Raw genomic sequence first — 13,424 nt, 5'->3', positions numbered from 1 at the left:
CTGAGGTTGTACACAAAAACGAGAACATTCCAAGTTCTAATCATATTCTTTGTGAGCCTCATGAATTTGAGGAAGCTGTGTATGGTTCACTCAAGCCTCATGTGAAAAAGGTAGAACAAGTGAAAGTCAAACCTGTGAAGGCAAGGACATCAGAAAAACCAACAATTTCTGATGAGGTCTTGATGCGTTTAGTCAATCCTACTAGTTCTAAGCCATCATCTGCTAGGGTTTTTAAGTTAAAGTGAATGAACACGATGTTCACTGAAAAAGATATTCCGATTAGTATTATCAAACCTAAACTAATCGAAAGCGTCTTTTACAATGAAACTGACAAGTTAAAAGATCTGAAACATCAATATGTTTGTGCCAAAACCTCGAACTCATCAGACCCATTAATTAAAGCAAAACAATTAACATGCTAAAAAGGTTCAGTTTGTGAAATCTACTGGATCAAATACATTGCAAAGTTTTTCCAATTGTTCTAACCTTGAATTTTATATAAAAAAGAAGTCTGTATCTTCTGATGATTTAGCCAAACGTTTCACTGAAAATGTAAGTTATCAACCTTCTATTGCATCTGTTTTTACCAAACCTCAACATGACCGTGTAGACACGCGAAGTTGCTTTTTGTGTGGTCAACAAAGTCATGTGGTGTGAAACTGTAGTCAGCAGAAATCCCAGAATCTTCATCCATTTGTCAAGGACCATTCAAAACCGGTTCCTTTGATAAAGGAAATTCTGAAACGACCTGTGTCGTGTGTTGATGATAGTCACATCATGTTTTCAAACGTGAATCCCCGTAAGGTAATTCATGTAAATGAAACACATGGTCAAGTGAAACCAAAGTTTGTGCCAACTGAGCCTATATGCAAGAACATGAACTCAAATGTCGTTCAAGCTGCTTATCTAAGACGAAATTCTAAGAAGCCGGTAACTTATTCTCAAGTGGCTGAACAACAGTTGAAATCTGTTCAAGTTAATGATCCAAGAGAAACTCAAAAGGTGCCCAAGACTGAGGCTTGGGCTGCATTTTTGAACTAATCACTTATACTTTGTGTGTAGGGTACATCCAAGACTGCGTCTGGTGAAAAATAGATAAAGGATAGTGGATGTTCTCGTCATATCACTGGAAATCTTGACCTATTAACCAATGTGAGAAATATTCAAGGTGGTTATATGGCGTTTGCTGGGAATTCTGGGGGAATGATAACAGAAGGGTGAAGTTTCTAATGGTCACATTACTTTTGAAAAAGTCAATTACAGTGACAAGGTGGATCATAATTTATTGAGTGTTTCGCAAATCTGCGACAAGAAGTACACCACGGTATTTACTGATAAAGAGTGTCTAATTTTGAAACCGGGATATGTAATTCCCGAGGACATATTTGTCATGCGATCACCTCGATCAAATGATATTTATGTCTTAAATGTGAGTTCTAAAGTATCAACGTCTATCGAAACATGTTTCGTCTCAAAAGCAACCGAGAAGGATTCTATTCTATGGCATCGTAGAATGGGTCACATTCATGTTTGTAAGATGAATTATTTAATAGCAAATGATTTAGTTGAGGGTGTTTCGTTGAAGAACTATAAGTCATCTGATCACCACATTGCATGCAAGAAAGGCAAGAAGAAGAAAAGGTCACATCCATCTAAGTTATTGAATTCCATTGATACTCCTCTTGAACGACTTCATAAGGATCTTTTTGGTCCTGTGAATCGTGTGAGCATCTCTGGAGATTGGTATTTTTTTGTTGTTACCGATGATTATTCAAGATACTAATGGGTCTTACTTATGAGTTCAAAGGATCAAACACCTGTTCCGGTACAAAACCTAATCACTAAGATCGAATCACTATACAAACAAATGGTGAGGAGATTTCGAAGTGATAATGGTATTGAATTTAAGAACAATGTATTGGATTTCTTTTGCATTCAAAAAGGAATTCATCGAGAATACAACTCACCCTATGTACCACAACCAAACGGTGTTGCTGAAAGGAAGAATAGAACTTTGATTGAAGCCGCAAGAACTATGCTTGCTGATTCTAAGCTTCCTCTCCAATTCTGGAATGAGGCGATGAATACAACTTGGTATATGTTTAATAGGGTTCTAACTGTTAAACGACTCAAGAAGACAAGTTATGAGCTATTAAACAATCGAAAGCCTAACTTAAAGTACTTAGAACCATTTGGGTGTCCGTGTACAATGCTGAAGAAGGATGCGAGTAAGTGTGAAGAAAAAGCCATTGAAGGATATTTCTTGGGGTATGCGTCTCCAAAGAAACGAGTTTTTAATGTCACTTCTGGTTGTGTTGAGTAATGGTATCATGTGGACTGTCAAAAGTACACCTCACCTCCTCAAGGGAAAGGTCCCGACTGGATGTTTGATTATGATGGCTTATTTAATTCATTTACTCAATCAACTGAAAACATAGACGGAGATCTGGTTTGAGCATATTTTGAAGATTATTTGGCCATTCCAAGGTTTTCAAGTTCTAATGATGTTGAAGCTTCACCCATTGCTCCAACTGAAGATCCATGTGATGCTTCTCCAGCTGGTTTTGATAATGTATCTACTTCTTCTGATGATAATCAAGCTGATGATCCAGTTATTGACCTTGACAGTGATGTTTCATCTCCTGAACTTGGTGAACATTACACTAACTTATTTGATAATGTTGTTGTTCATGAGAATCCCTCTCTTCGGGTTCATAATTATCATCCACAGGAAAACATCATTGGAGAACTTGATGTAGGCGTTCAAACACATCCTCAAGTTGTTTCGTCAAGTGAGAATAACGTATTGTGTGCTTATGCAGATTTACATTCCACTGGTATTGTAAATATTGCCAACTTCACTTGCTTTCTATCCCAGGTTGAGCCAACGACACCTCGTATGGCACTTCAAGATCCTTCTTGGGTAGAATCCATGCAAGAAGAATTACAACAATTTTAACATTTGGGTGTTTGGGATTTAATCGACAAACCCGCTAGAGTCAAGAAAGCAATTCCAACTAAGTGGGTATTTAAATGTAAGAAAGACGATTGTGGGGTGATCGTAAGGAACAAGGCACGATTAGTGGTGCAAGGTTTTCATCAGCAAGAGGGCATTGACTACACTGGTGATCGTAAGATTGGAGTCTATTCAAATCTTTCTGGCGTATGATGCTTATAAGAATATCAAGGTCTATCAAATGGATGTTAAAAGTGCTTTTCTCAATAGTGAACTACATGAGGAAGTGTTCGTTTTACAGCCTCCTGGCTTTGAAGATCCTGGTTATCCGGACCGAGTTTACCGATTAAACAAGGCCCTGTATGGTCTACATCAAGCCCCGAGAGCTTGGTATGGCACGCTCGCCGATCATCTGACTGATAATGGCTTCAAACGAGGGACTGTCGACTGCACTTTATTTCATAAAACTTTTGGTGACAATTTTCTCCTAGTTCAGATTTATGTCGACGACATTATCTTTCGGTCTACAAACGACATGATGTGTAAGGAGTTCGAGAAGTCAATGAAAATGAAGTTCAAAATGAGCTCGATGGGAGAGATGAATTTCTTTCTAGGGTTGCAAGTTCACCAGTCTGCAAAAGGAATCTTTATTCACCAGACCAAATATGTGAACGATGTCTTGAGCCGATTCAAGATACCTGCCGGAAAAATCCCTTGAACTCCTCTCCCGGTGGGTCACAATTTATCACCATTATGTTTGCTGTTTGTCTTTGTGCTAGGTTTCAAGCAAGTCCACGAGTGACTCACCTAGCTGCGGTTAAGCGAATTCTTCAGTATCTGAGGGGAAATCAAGACATCGGGTTATGGTACCCCAAGGACGATAACTTTGAGCTTACTGCCTTTTTAGACTCGGACTATGAAGGTTGCAAGATTAACTTCAAATCAACCACGACAGGGTGTCAATTCTTAGGAAATCGGCTTGTTTCCTGGCAGTGTAAGAAGTAGACGACGGTCTCTACTTCAACCGCTGAAGCGGAATATGTTGCATCCTCGAGTTGCTGTTCCCAGGTTTTATGGATTCAACAACATCTGCGCGACTACGGTTTGAAGTTTCTTACTACTCCTATTTTGATTGATAACTCTGCTGCCATATCTATCACAAAGAATCCCGTACAACATTCTAAAACGAAACATATCGAAATTCGATATCATTTTATACGGGATTGCTTTGAAAAGAAATTAATCGACCTTGAAAAAGTACATACTGATTTTCAGAAAGCCGATCTATTTACCAAAGCCTTTGATAAAACTCGTTTTCAATTTTGGCTTGGTTTAAATGGATTGAAGACCCTTGCTGATATTCTGAAACTAGGATAACTATCTCTCTCTTCTGTTTATTTTTTTCATTTTAAAGTTTGTTTTGATTTTAGGTTTTAGGGGGTGAAACATAGAAAATACAAAAATATTGTGCTTTTCGTTTGTATAGATAAAACCCAAAAACATTGAAAAATTTAAAATCCAAAAACATTTGAAAATTTTAAAATTCCAAAAATATTGTGTTTTCGTATTTTTAATGTTTTTCTTTAAAATATTTTGAAAATCCAAAAACATTATAAAACTTTGAAAAAGACAAAAAGATTGTATTTTCTGTTTGTACAGAAAAATCCAAAAATCCAAAAATACTGTGAAGTTTTTATGTTTATAAGAAAATTGAAAAAGACAAAAAGATTGTGTTTTTAAGTATGTATAGAGAAAATCCAAAAAGATTTTTGCATACGTTCGCTGAAAAATATGTCAATTACTCATATTTGAAGAACATATACTTGTATATGGTTGGCCCTGAGATTTACTTGTAAATGTTCGCTATAGTCATTCACTAGATAATGGAAAGTAGTTGGGGGCGTTCGTTATGCATTTTATTTATTTTCTCGCTGAAAATTATGTCGGTTATTTAAGTTTGTGAAGCATGCTGGCATGTTTTGCTCCTATTATTCACTTGTGAATTGATAGGTTAGCCATTAATTTATAGAATTTATGTAACTGGGATGATTAAATTTGTTTTGTTTTATGCTCCTCAAAATTTTGAGTTTTTGAAGCAAAAAGAGAAAATGATAGTACATTGACTGTTTTGACCCCAAATCCAGCAAGAAATAAGCTTAAAAGACTGTGTGCGTAATTGCATTGGTGCATTGGTAGGTTTTAAAACAAACAATTAGAGTAAAGTATGTGATATAAACATAAAGAATTGCCAAATTGAAAGAGGTGTTAGTCTCTAGCAAAAATCTCGGTAAGGATGGCAGAAATGTAATAACTTGTCATACTCAAGCCTTATAATTGTTTGATCACACAAAAATAAAATAAAGCAAATGACAAGCGTTGAGATTCTGGACACTGTGAGTCTTTATGCGGCTTAATCATCTGGGTATTCATATGCATGGATATTTCACTCGCTTTTAGAGCAAATCCAAAGTCATTAAACTTGATCACTGATGTACCTCGTACAATCTAAATTACTGACTTGATCAAAATCCGCTGTTAGTCAAACATTGCCCCCCCCCCTTGCGCGCGTCTCAATACCATTAAGAAACAGACCCTAGGGGATACAGTGTATGTAAGCCGACAGATGAACTCGTGCATACTCACTCATAGCAAAAGAAACTCAATGCATTGCTCATAAACTTCTATAAAATTTAAATTTTTGATCAACAATAAAATGGTTTAAGTCAAGTTGGGGTGATATGGCAAATATCAAATTAAGCTTGAACCGAGATTAGAGACTGATAGTTTCTAATATTCTGTGCTTTAATTGAACCATTAAACATATCACAAAAACACTTGAAAGTTTTTTATTAGATTTAAGTGGGCAACAATACCAATGACCGACTTAACGCCAGTCATAATATCAGTGAAAGATAAAATTGTGATGGAAGGGAAATTAGGTCAATATTATTCTCTGCTCAAACTCAACAAAAACCCAAAAACATGTACTGCTTTTGAAAAATCATACAAAAACACAAAAATATTTTCCTATTTTACATTTTAATTTTCGGATAATTTTCTGGTAAATATTTCGTTTTTTAACAAAAATTCAAAATTCCAAAAAGATTATACTTTTTCATTTTACATATTATTTATTGTTTTTAAGTTAAGTGTTTTTAAAGGAATAACCCGTTAAAGTATTCGATCATCAAGATATGGGTTCTTCGGTGACTTTTATTTAAGTTAATCGGTTGTATTATTTAATTGGTTTTATTATTTAAATTAATATTTACATTTAATTGAATTATTTATTTAAGTTAAAATTAAATAAAATAATTAGTTATTTGTGATTCGTTAAATTTATAACGAATTAAGACCATTGATAGCGAACTGAGCTTCAATTCGTTAACCTTTTTTCGCTTCCGCACTCTGTAACGAATGGCTTTTAATTCATTAGATTTTCTAACGAATCACACTCTAATTCGTTAAAGCCACGTGTTAACTTAAGTTAACGAATCGACTGATTCGTTAGTTCAAAATTCAAATGAATCACTTGATTCGTTACATCGAAAAGTGTGCCGTGACAGTGTTATATAGGGGTTCGTGAAACGTTTCGTTTCACACTATTCATCTTCTTCCCTTAATACACTGTTACTCTGGCAAAAATTTCCAGAAATTTCGACTCTTTTTGATCATATATTCGTGAATCTAAGGTATATACGATCATACCTTCGTGATTTTTGTCAAATTTGATACTGGTTTGATGGGTTATTTATGTGATTTTATTACCGATTTTTTGAGTTTTTAATAAACCTTAATTTACATGCTTTATACCATGTTATGAACTACCATATGATGCCATTGTAATCGTAATGTGTTTCCGAGATCAATTGTGATCATTGAGTTGGCTTCATGTTACTAATTATAGTTGTATCAAATTTTCGATTACTTGTTTGACTTTTGTGTTTCTTGGTAATTTTGACCTTGACCAATTAAGTCAAAGATTAAGCTTATTTGGCCATTAGTTATGCTTAACGAATTGGAACTAATTCGTGTCCAATTCGTTATGAAATTCAAACGAATCAGGAAAACAAATCAATATTGATAACGAATCAGATTAGTATTTGTTATTTATAACGAACTAGACGATAGTTAGTTAAACTGTTCATATTAATTCGTTAGCCCTCATTCGTTATCTATTTACTTGATAGCGAAGCAGATGATTCGTTATAACAACTCAATATTTAGTTTAACGAATCAATCTGCTTAACTAATGACATTTTAATTAAATTATTTTATGTTTAAATTTACTTAAGACTTACAAAATTATTTATTATTATCACTAATCCTCGAGTTTATTTATACAGTTCAATGGCTGATAACGTAGATCAAAATCCTCCCGTTGATGCACCACAAGAACAACAAGTTCAGGATGTTCCTTTGCTTCCGTATGATACACGGCATAACGTTTGTGCCTTTGTCGATTCGAATTTTCCTGATGAGGATGTCTTTGGAGCTATGCTGGCATTCATACGTCGTTCTCGTATTCACTACGCTATCACCGCGAATCCTAACGTTCGGTTCAGCATTGTTCGACAATTCTGGAATACTGCTCAATATGTGCAAACAGAAAACCACAATGCTGCTGAGGTTAATAATACACCTATTGTAGTATCTGTTGAGACCGTTTGAAGGGTGCTAAGGTTTGATGACACTATTAATGACCCAAGCGAATACCATAAAGAGTTGATCAAAGGATTATTTGGACGTTTATTTTATTTTGGTGATCTCGATGCATCTATGTATAACAAGGCATACTTGTGTCCCCAATAGAAGTATTTGCTTCATGTTCTTATTCACTGCCTTGGTGGACGAAAGGCTGGGTTTGATGAATGTCGCATCATGCTACAACCGACATTTGTTGCCCTTGTTTTGAATAAGCCTTACAATTTTTCTGAAATGATCTTCGATCATCTTAAAGAAAATTTTATTGTTGGGAAACGACTCGTTAAGTTCTTGATGTATCCGCGTTTCATCAAATTGTTTGTTCACGATGCAATCGGGGATTTGGTGATCGACCCAAATTATATGAATGATAAGTTTATTTTGGACAACCATGAAGGCAGACACCATGCGAAGGATGAAGTCGTAACGTCAAACTCCTCCTCCTAGATTCAAAAGATTGATTGGTCATCTGGTGAATCCAGATTATGTATGTCCTGACAATGATCGCTGGATCCACGATGATTCAGATTCCGAGCATGAGGAAGGAGAAGATGGGAACGAGGGTGATGATAATGATGGTGGAAATAGTGGTAATGGTGGTAATGTTGGTGCTGTGAATGTTCCTGTTGTACAACCTGCTGAGGTTGAAGCTGCTTTAGTTGGGGCTATAGCTGCTCATCACAAACGGAAAAGGAAAGGGTTGGTGAAAGAAGGATCGTCCAAGCGTTGAGCGTCGGCTGGCGCTGGTATCTTATTTGGAGTTCAACCTCCAAGGCCGTCTATTCCTCAACGAACGGTGGTGCCGATTACTACTAGCACCCCGAATCTTACTTTGACGACCACACTTACGACGAATCCAAGGCTTGGTATGATTCCTCATTCAGTTTTATCTACAATACCAAGGCCTTCAACTTCCACGTCGGTGATTTCTCCTACTCCGATGATGATACCTCCGCCACAAATGGACTTTTCATTTTTGAGGCTTAACCGACCTCAAGGTCCAGTTCAACCTGTCCCTGCTTCGTTCCATGCTATGACTCATGATCAGCAAATGGGTATGGTGCTGAGTCTCCTTCATTGGTATGAAAATCAAATGTTAGCTGATCAAATGAATCAAGAACGTATGATGGAAAATCAAAAGAAGCTTTTAAGTTATGTATCCTTCTGTCAAAAGGAAACAAAGGCCCTTCGTGAGATTGTTGAGTCTCAAGGGGTGAAAATAAAAGAACAAGAAGATCTTATCTTGCAGCTTACGTGCAAAGATGATGAACTTAAGAAGCTCAAGAACGATGATGAAGACCCAGATGCGTCGGGTGCCGGAGGAAGTGAGCCACAACAAGCTCATGGCTCGTCCTCTGGTGCAGGTACAAGTGCTGCTGACGATTCAGGTAAGCAGATTATTACTTTTCATGATCATACGGCTGCCAAACCGATTAAGATGATTGAGGCTGATACAGTCATCTTTGTTGATGTTGAGGGGATGGTTAGAAGCATTGTGAATGCGAATGAGATTGAGGTTGGGCAGTTTGTTGAGAAGTCACTAATACGAGAGCATATTGCTATTCTAGTTGGTCTGAATGATGATGAATTAACCGTGTTGGAGGCTGAGGAGGACGTTGAGGTTATGAATGATGAAGAGATCTTAAATGATCCGAATGTCGAGATGAGTACGACGTTTATTTATGAGAATGAGGAAGTTGAGATTGAGGATATGACTGCTGAGGAATACCCTGATCTGTTTCAACAGACCAATGTTGATCAGGGTGCTCCAATATTTACTGAGGAAACAGTCAAAGCAGCAGAAGATCGTGTGGAGAAGACTTCCAAGGGAAAGGACGTTGTTGATACAAGATTCAACTCAAAGATCGATCCGTCCATTGCAGATATTCAGAGTTGGTTTGCTCATCGAGACCAGAGGGCTCGTAAGATGATTGAAGCACATCGGTACGTTGATCATGAATTGAAGGTAGAAGCCATCGCATGTGCCAAAGTAAATCAGATGACATCTTTCAAGGCCGTATCTAAAGTACAAGGTGATATTATTTCTTGGCTTTTTGATTCTGATTTAAAAGTATGTATTATCAAATGGGTAAAGGGCGTTCAGTACTATGAAAAGATGTCTGATGTCCTCTCTTTGCCAAGATGGGATGTACGTACTCTTGCGTATCGTCCGTTCATTAATCGTGGTGGGAACCACCAAGCAAGTTGGTTTCATCAACACTTTCTGTTCGAGGTGAACAACGGTTTTAAATTTTTTAAGCCACAAATTCCCATCCGCAAGCGTATCGATGAGATCGATCCAAGAACAGGTTGGAGAAAGTTGGTTCTTAAGGTAAAGCCGCGAAAGACCATGAAGCGTGTGCAGGTGAAGACTCTGAATCAACACATGTATTTATCCTTCAACCGCTGGTACTACGACAACAAGACTGCCGAGGCCATTATTGTGCTGGGTAAAGGTTTAAAGACCGAGCTGATAAAGATCATTGATCCGATGTGGCTCGTGAATATGACAGAGACCGACAATGACATGCTATTTAAGAATAAAATATTGATTGAGCATCGTGAAGACTATGACCTGGCAATGCAATTTCAACGCCTTGTTAAGGTGTGTCATGAACATGGTATTCACAGCTGCAGAAATTGGCAGACAAGATGTTTCAAGTAATTTAAAAGACAAAGAGCTCAAAACAAGGGGGTGTCTGTTAGTACACGGTTTTGCGTCTCGAGTCTTTGTATTTATCGTTAATGTATTTATCCTTTTAATTAATGTAAAAGATATTTATATCTTATCTAGTTTGTTAGTTAAACAGGCAAGTTCGTTAAGGATGTTTAACGAACTAGCCCTTAAGTTATATTTCCTCCTGATTCGTTAAGGATGTTTAACGAATCAGGGGGTTATTCGTTAATGTTTATTTCGTTAAATGTATTGTAACGAAGGCGGTGTCTGATTCGTTATGGAATGTTAATGAATCAAACCCGTCTTCTATATATAGTGGTGGTTTCCACTGTTTAATTTAAGCATTGAATTTAAGAGTATCGAACCCTTGCCCAATTGTTCACTCAATCTCCATCTTAATATTATACAATCAATACTAATATAGATATAACATATAATACATAATCGTATAAGAGCATCATGAACTAGATACGTTTAGAGATTATAATATATGTATCAGGTCTGAGATCTGGTGTTTAAAGGTATTCACAAAAAATTTTTAGTTTTTTAGATTTTTTACGTAAACTATTTACAAAAGAAATGTCCGAAAAATAAAAACATAGAATAGAAAATATTTTTTCTGTTTTTGTATGGTTTTTTCAAAAGGAGTACATCTTTTTGGATTTTTGGTGAGTTTGAGCAGAGAATCATATTGACCAAATTGCCCTTCCATCACCACTTTATATTTCAGCGATATTGTGACTGTCGTTAAGTCGGTCATTGATATTGTTGTCCACTTAATCTTATAACAAGCTTTCAAGTGTTTTTGTGATACGATTAATGGTTCAATTAGAGCACAGAATATCAGAAACTATCAACCTCTAATCTCGGTTCAAGTTTAATTTGATTTTTGCCGTATCACCCCAATTTGACTTAAACCATTATATTGCTGATCAAAATTTGAATTTTATAGAAATTTATGAGCAATGCATTGAGTTTCCTTTACTATGAGTGAATATGCACGGGTCCATCTGTCGGCTTACATACACTGTATCCCCTGGGGTCCGTTTCTTAATGGTATTGAGACGCAAGCAAGGTGTAGGCTCCTGGACGGATCGTACACGGGATGTCTCTAACAACGCAGGTGCGGAATCCCTGCGTAGTTAGATACGAGTGCAGAATATGTAAATCAAACACACGAGCAATAACCGAAACACGTTATATTGATAACACGAACACGTGACTCCAGGTCACTATTACAGACACTAGCAAACACGAACACTCAAACTGAACGGCTGAAACGAAACCCTAAAAACCAAACACATATACTGTTACGGCGAACAGTATATAAACACGACAACTTCGCCTCAGGCGAAGTTGTCATTAACTTCGCTTGTTCAACAAGTTCGCCTGAGCGAACTTGTTGACAACTTCGCTTGTTACAAAAACATAAACATAATCAAAAACATAATTACATTACAGACTCGATTACAAATGCTAGACTATGAACTACTGACACACATGTACCAACAGACTCCCCCTTGGCAGTAGCTTCATATCTTGATCTTCAAATCTTGAGTCTTGTAATCTTGCATCTCTACGCGTGCGCTCCCTCTCTAACACACACCGACACCACCCGTTGATATTTCCTAGCTTGATCCTTCCAAGCAGGAATGTAGAAGATCTTCTTCTCGTTGAGCACCTTCAGATCAGCCTGCGATAGATTAACAAGATGCATCGGGTCGTAAACCCTAAGCACTTCTTGTTCATCCTCATCTTCCATTACCGCCTCTGCTGTCTCACAGTCCACAAACCACCATTTTAGGTCTTTGAGTACGTCCTTGGGCATGAGCTTCATCGGTACTTCTTTAAGGCACCGGATCGGTTTATATTTCATAACCATCCAAGGTTTTCCATCAACTCTCAGACCTCTATCCTTGTCTTCGACAAGTTTCCCCTTTTGTGGTCTCATCAGCTCAAACTTCTTCTCCTTGATACACTCCTTCCACACGATCTTCCCGATGATTCTAGCCATGTTGTCTTCACTTCGGTTTATCAATCCCAGTCTGGCTAAATCTTTTACCTCACATTCAGGCAGTGTGTTTAAAGATCTCAACGTTCTCCTGAAGTACTGAATTCCATCATATCTTTTGATCACGAAGAACCGCAGCTGCTCGTCATATATCCAGCAGATAATACCTTTCTTTGCTTCTGCGTATCCCTTAATATTGTAACTTGTTTTGAACATTTTAGGGACCGCCGGCTTCTTCGTCTTTATGAACCAGTGAGCACAACCCTCCTTCCAATTCGGTTGTTCCTCCCATTCAGTATCTTCCACCACGCTCTCATCATCCAACTCTGGTCTCTCAACCTCCGGAATCTCGTGTTCCACGGAGTCATCATCAATCTCCCCTTCCTCTAACACATTTTCAATAGTAATCTGCTCTCCGATCCTCTCGATCTCATCAACCGGCAGCACATCATCTTCATTCATAAACTCATCATCATCCTCATCCAACTCTTTCAACGCATCTATAACATCTTCAACATCAGCATCTACAGCGTCGTCACCGGCTGCACTTGTAGACTCCCCCTCAACTGTGGAAGCCCCAAGAGCCTGAGAGATTCTTGGCAGCTCACCACCTGCACCTTCCGGTGCATTGGGATCATCGTCTTGATCTTCTCTCCGTTTTGTCCTCAACTCATCTCCCCTACAAGTCTTCTCCCCCTGAGATGCCAAGAATGCCTTGAAGGCATCTATCACTTTTCCGTGTTCAACCAGGAGGGCTGCTTGTAGTCGATTGGATTCCACTAGGCGTTCAATGGTCTTTGACTGTACATCAACAATCCGCTCTAGCGATGTAATCCTTTCGGAATCTGAAGTAGGCGTTGGAGTTGGCGGGACATCAGCAGCAGAAGTGACCGCAGGTGGTACACTTGGTAACCCTGCAGTAGTAGTGACGGTCGACTCAACAAATCGTGCAACTACCACCGGTGGAGTAAGCGATTGGGGTGGTAGAGACACAACTGCTGGGGCCGACGTCTCGACGGCAGTAACCTGTGCTGTAGTAGGAATAAGAGACATACCAGACAAGGCGGGTGGAGCAA

Source organism: Bidens hawaiensis, unplaced genomic scaffold, assembly GCF_021521415.1.
Source record: "Bidens hawaiensis isolate Kalapana, Puna unplaced genomic scaffold, B.hawaiensis_p1.1 tig00000190_1, whole genome shotgun sequence".
NCBI classification, from domain to species: domain Eukaryota; kingdom Viridiplantae; phylum Streptophyta; class Magnoliopsida; order Asterales; family Asteraceae; genus Bidens; species Bidens hawaiensis.
This window is presented reverse-complemented; position numbering follows the sequence as displayed.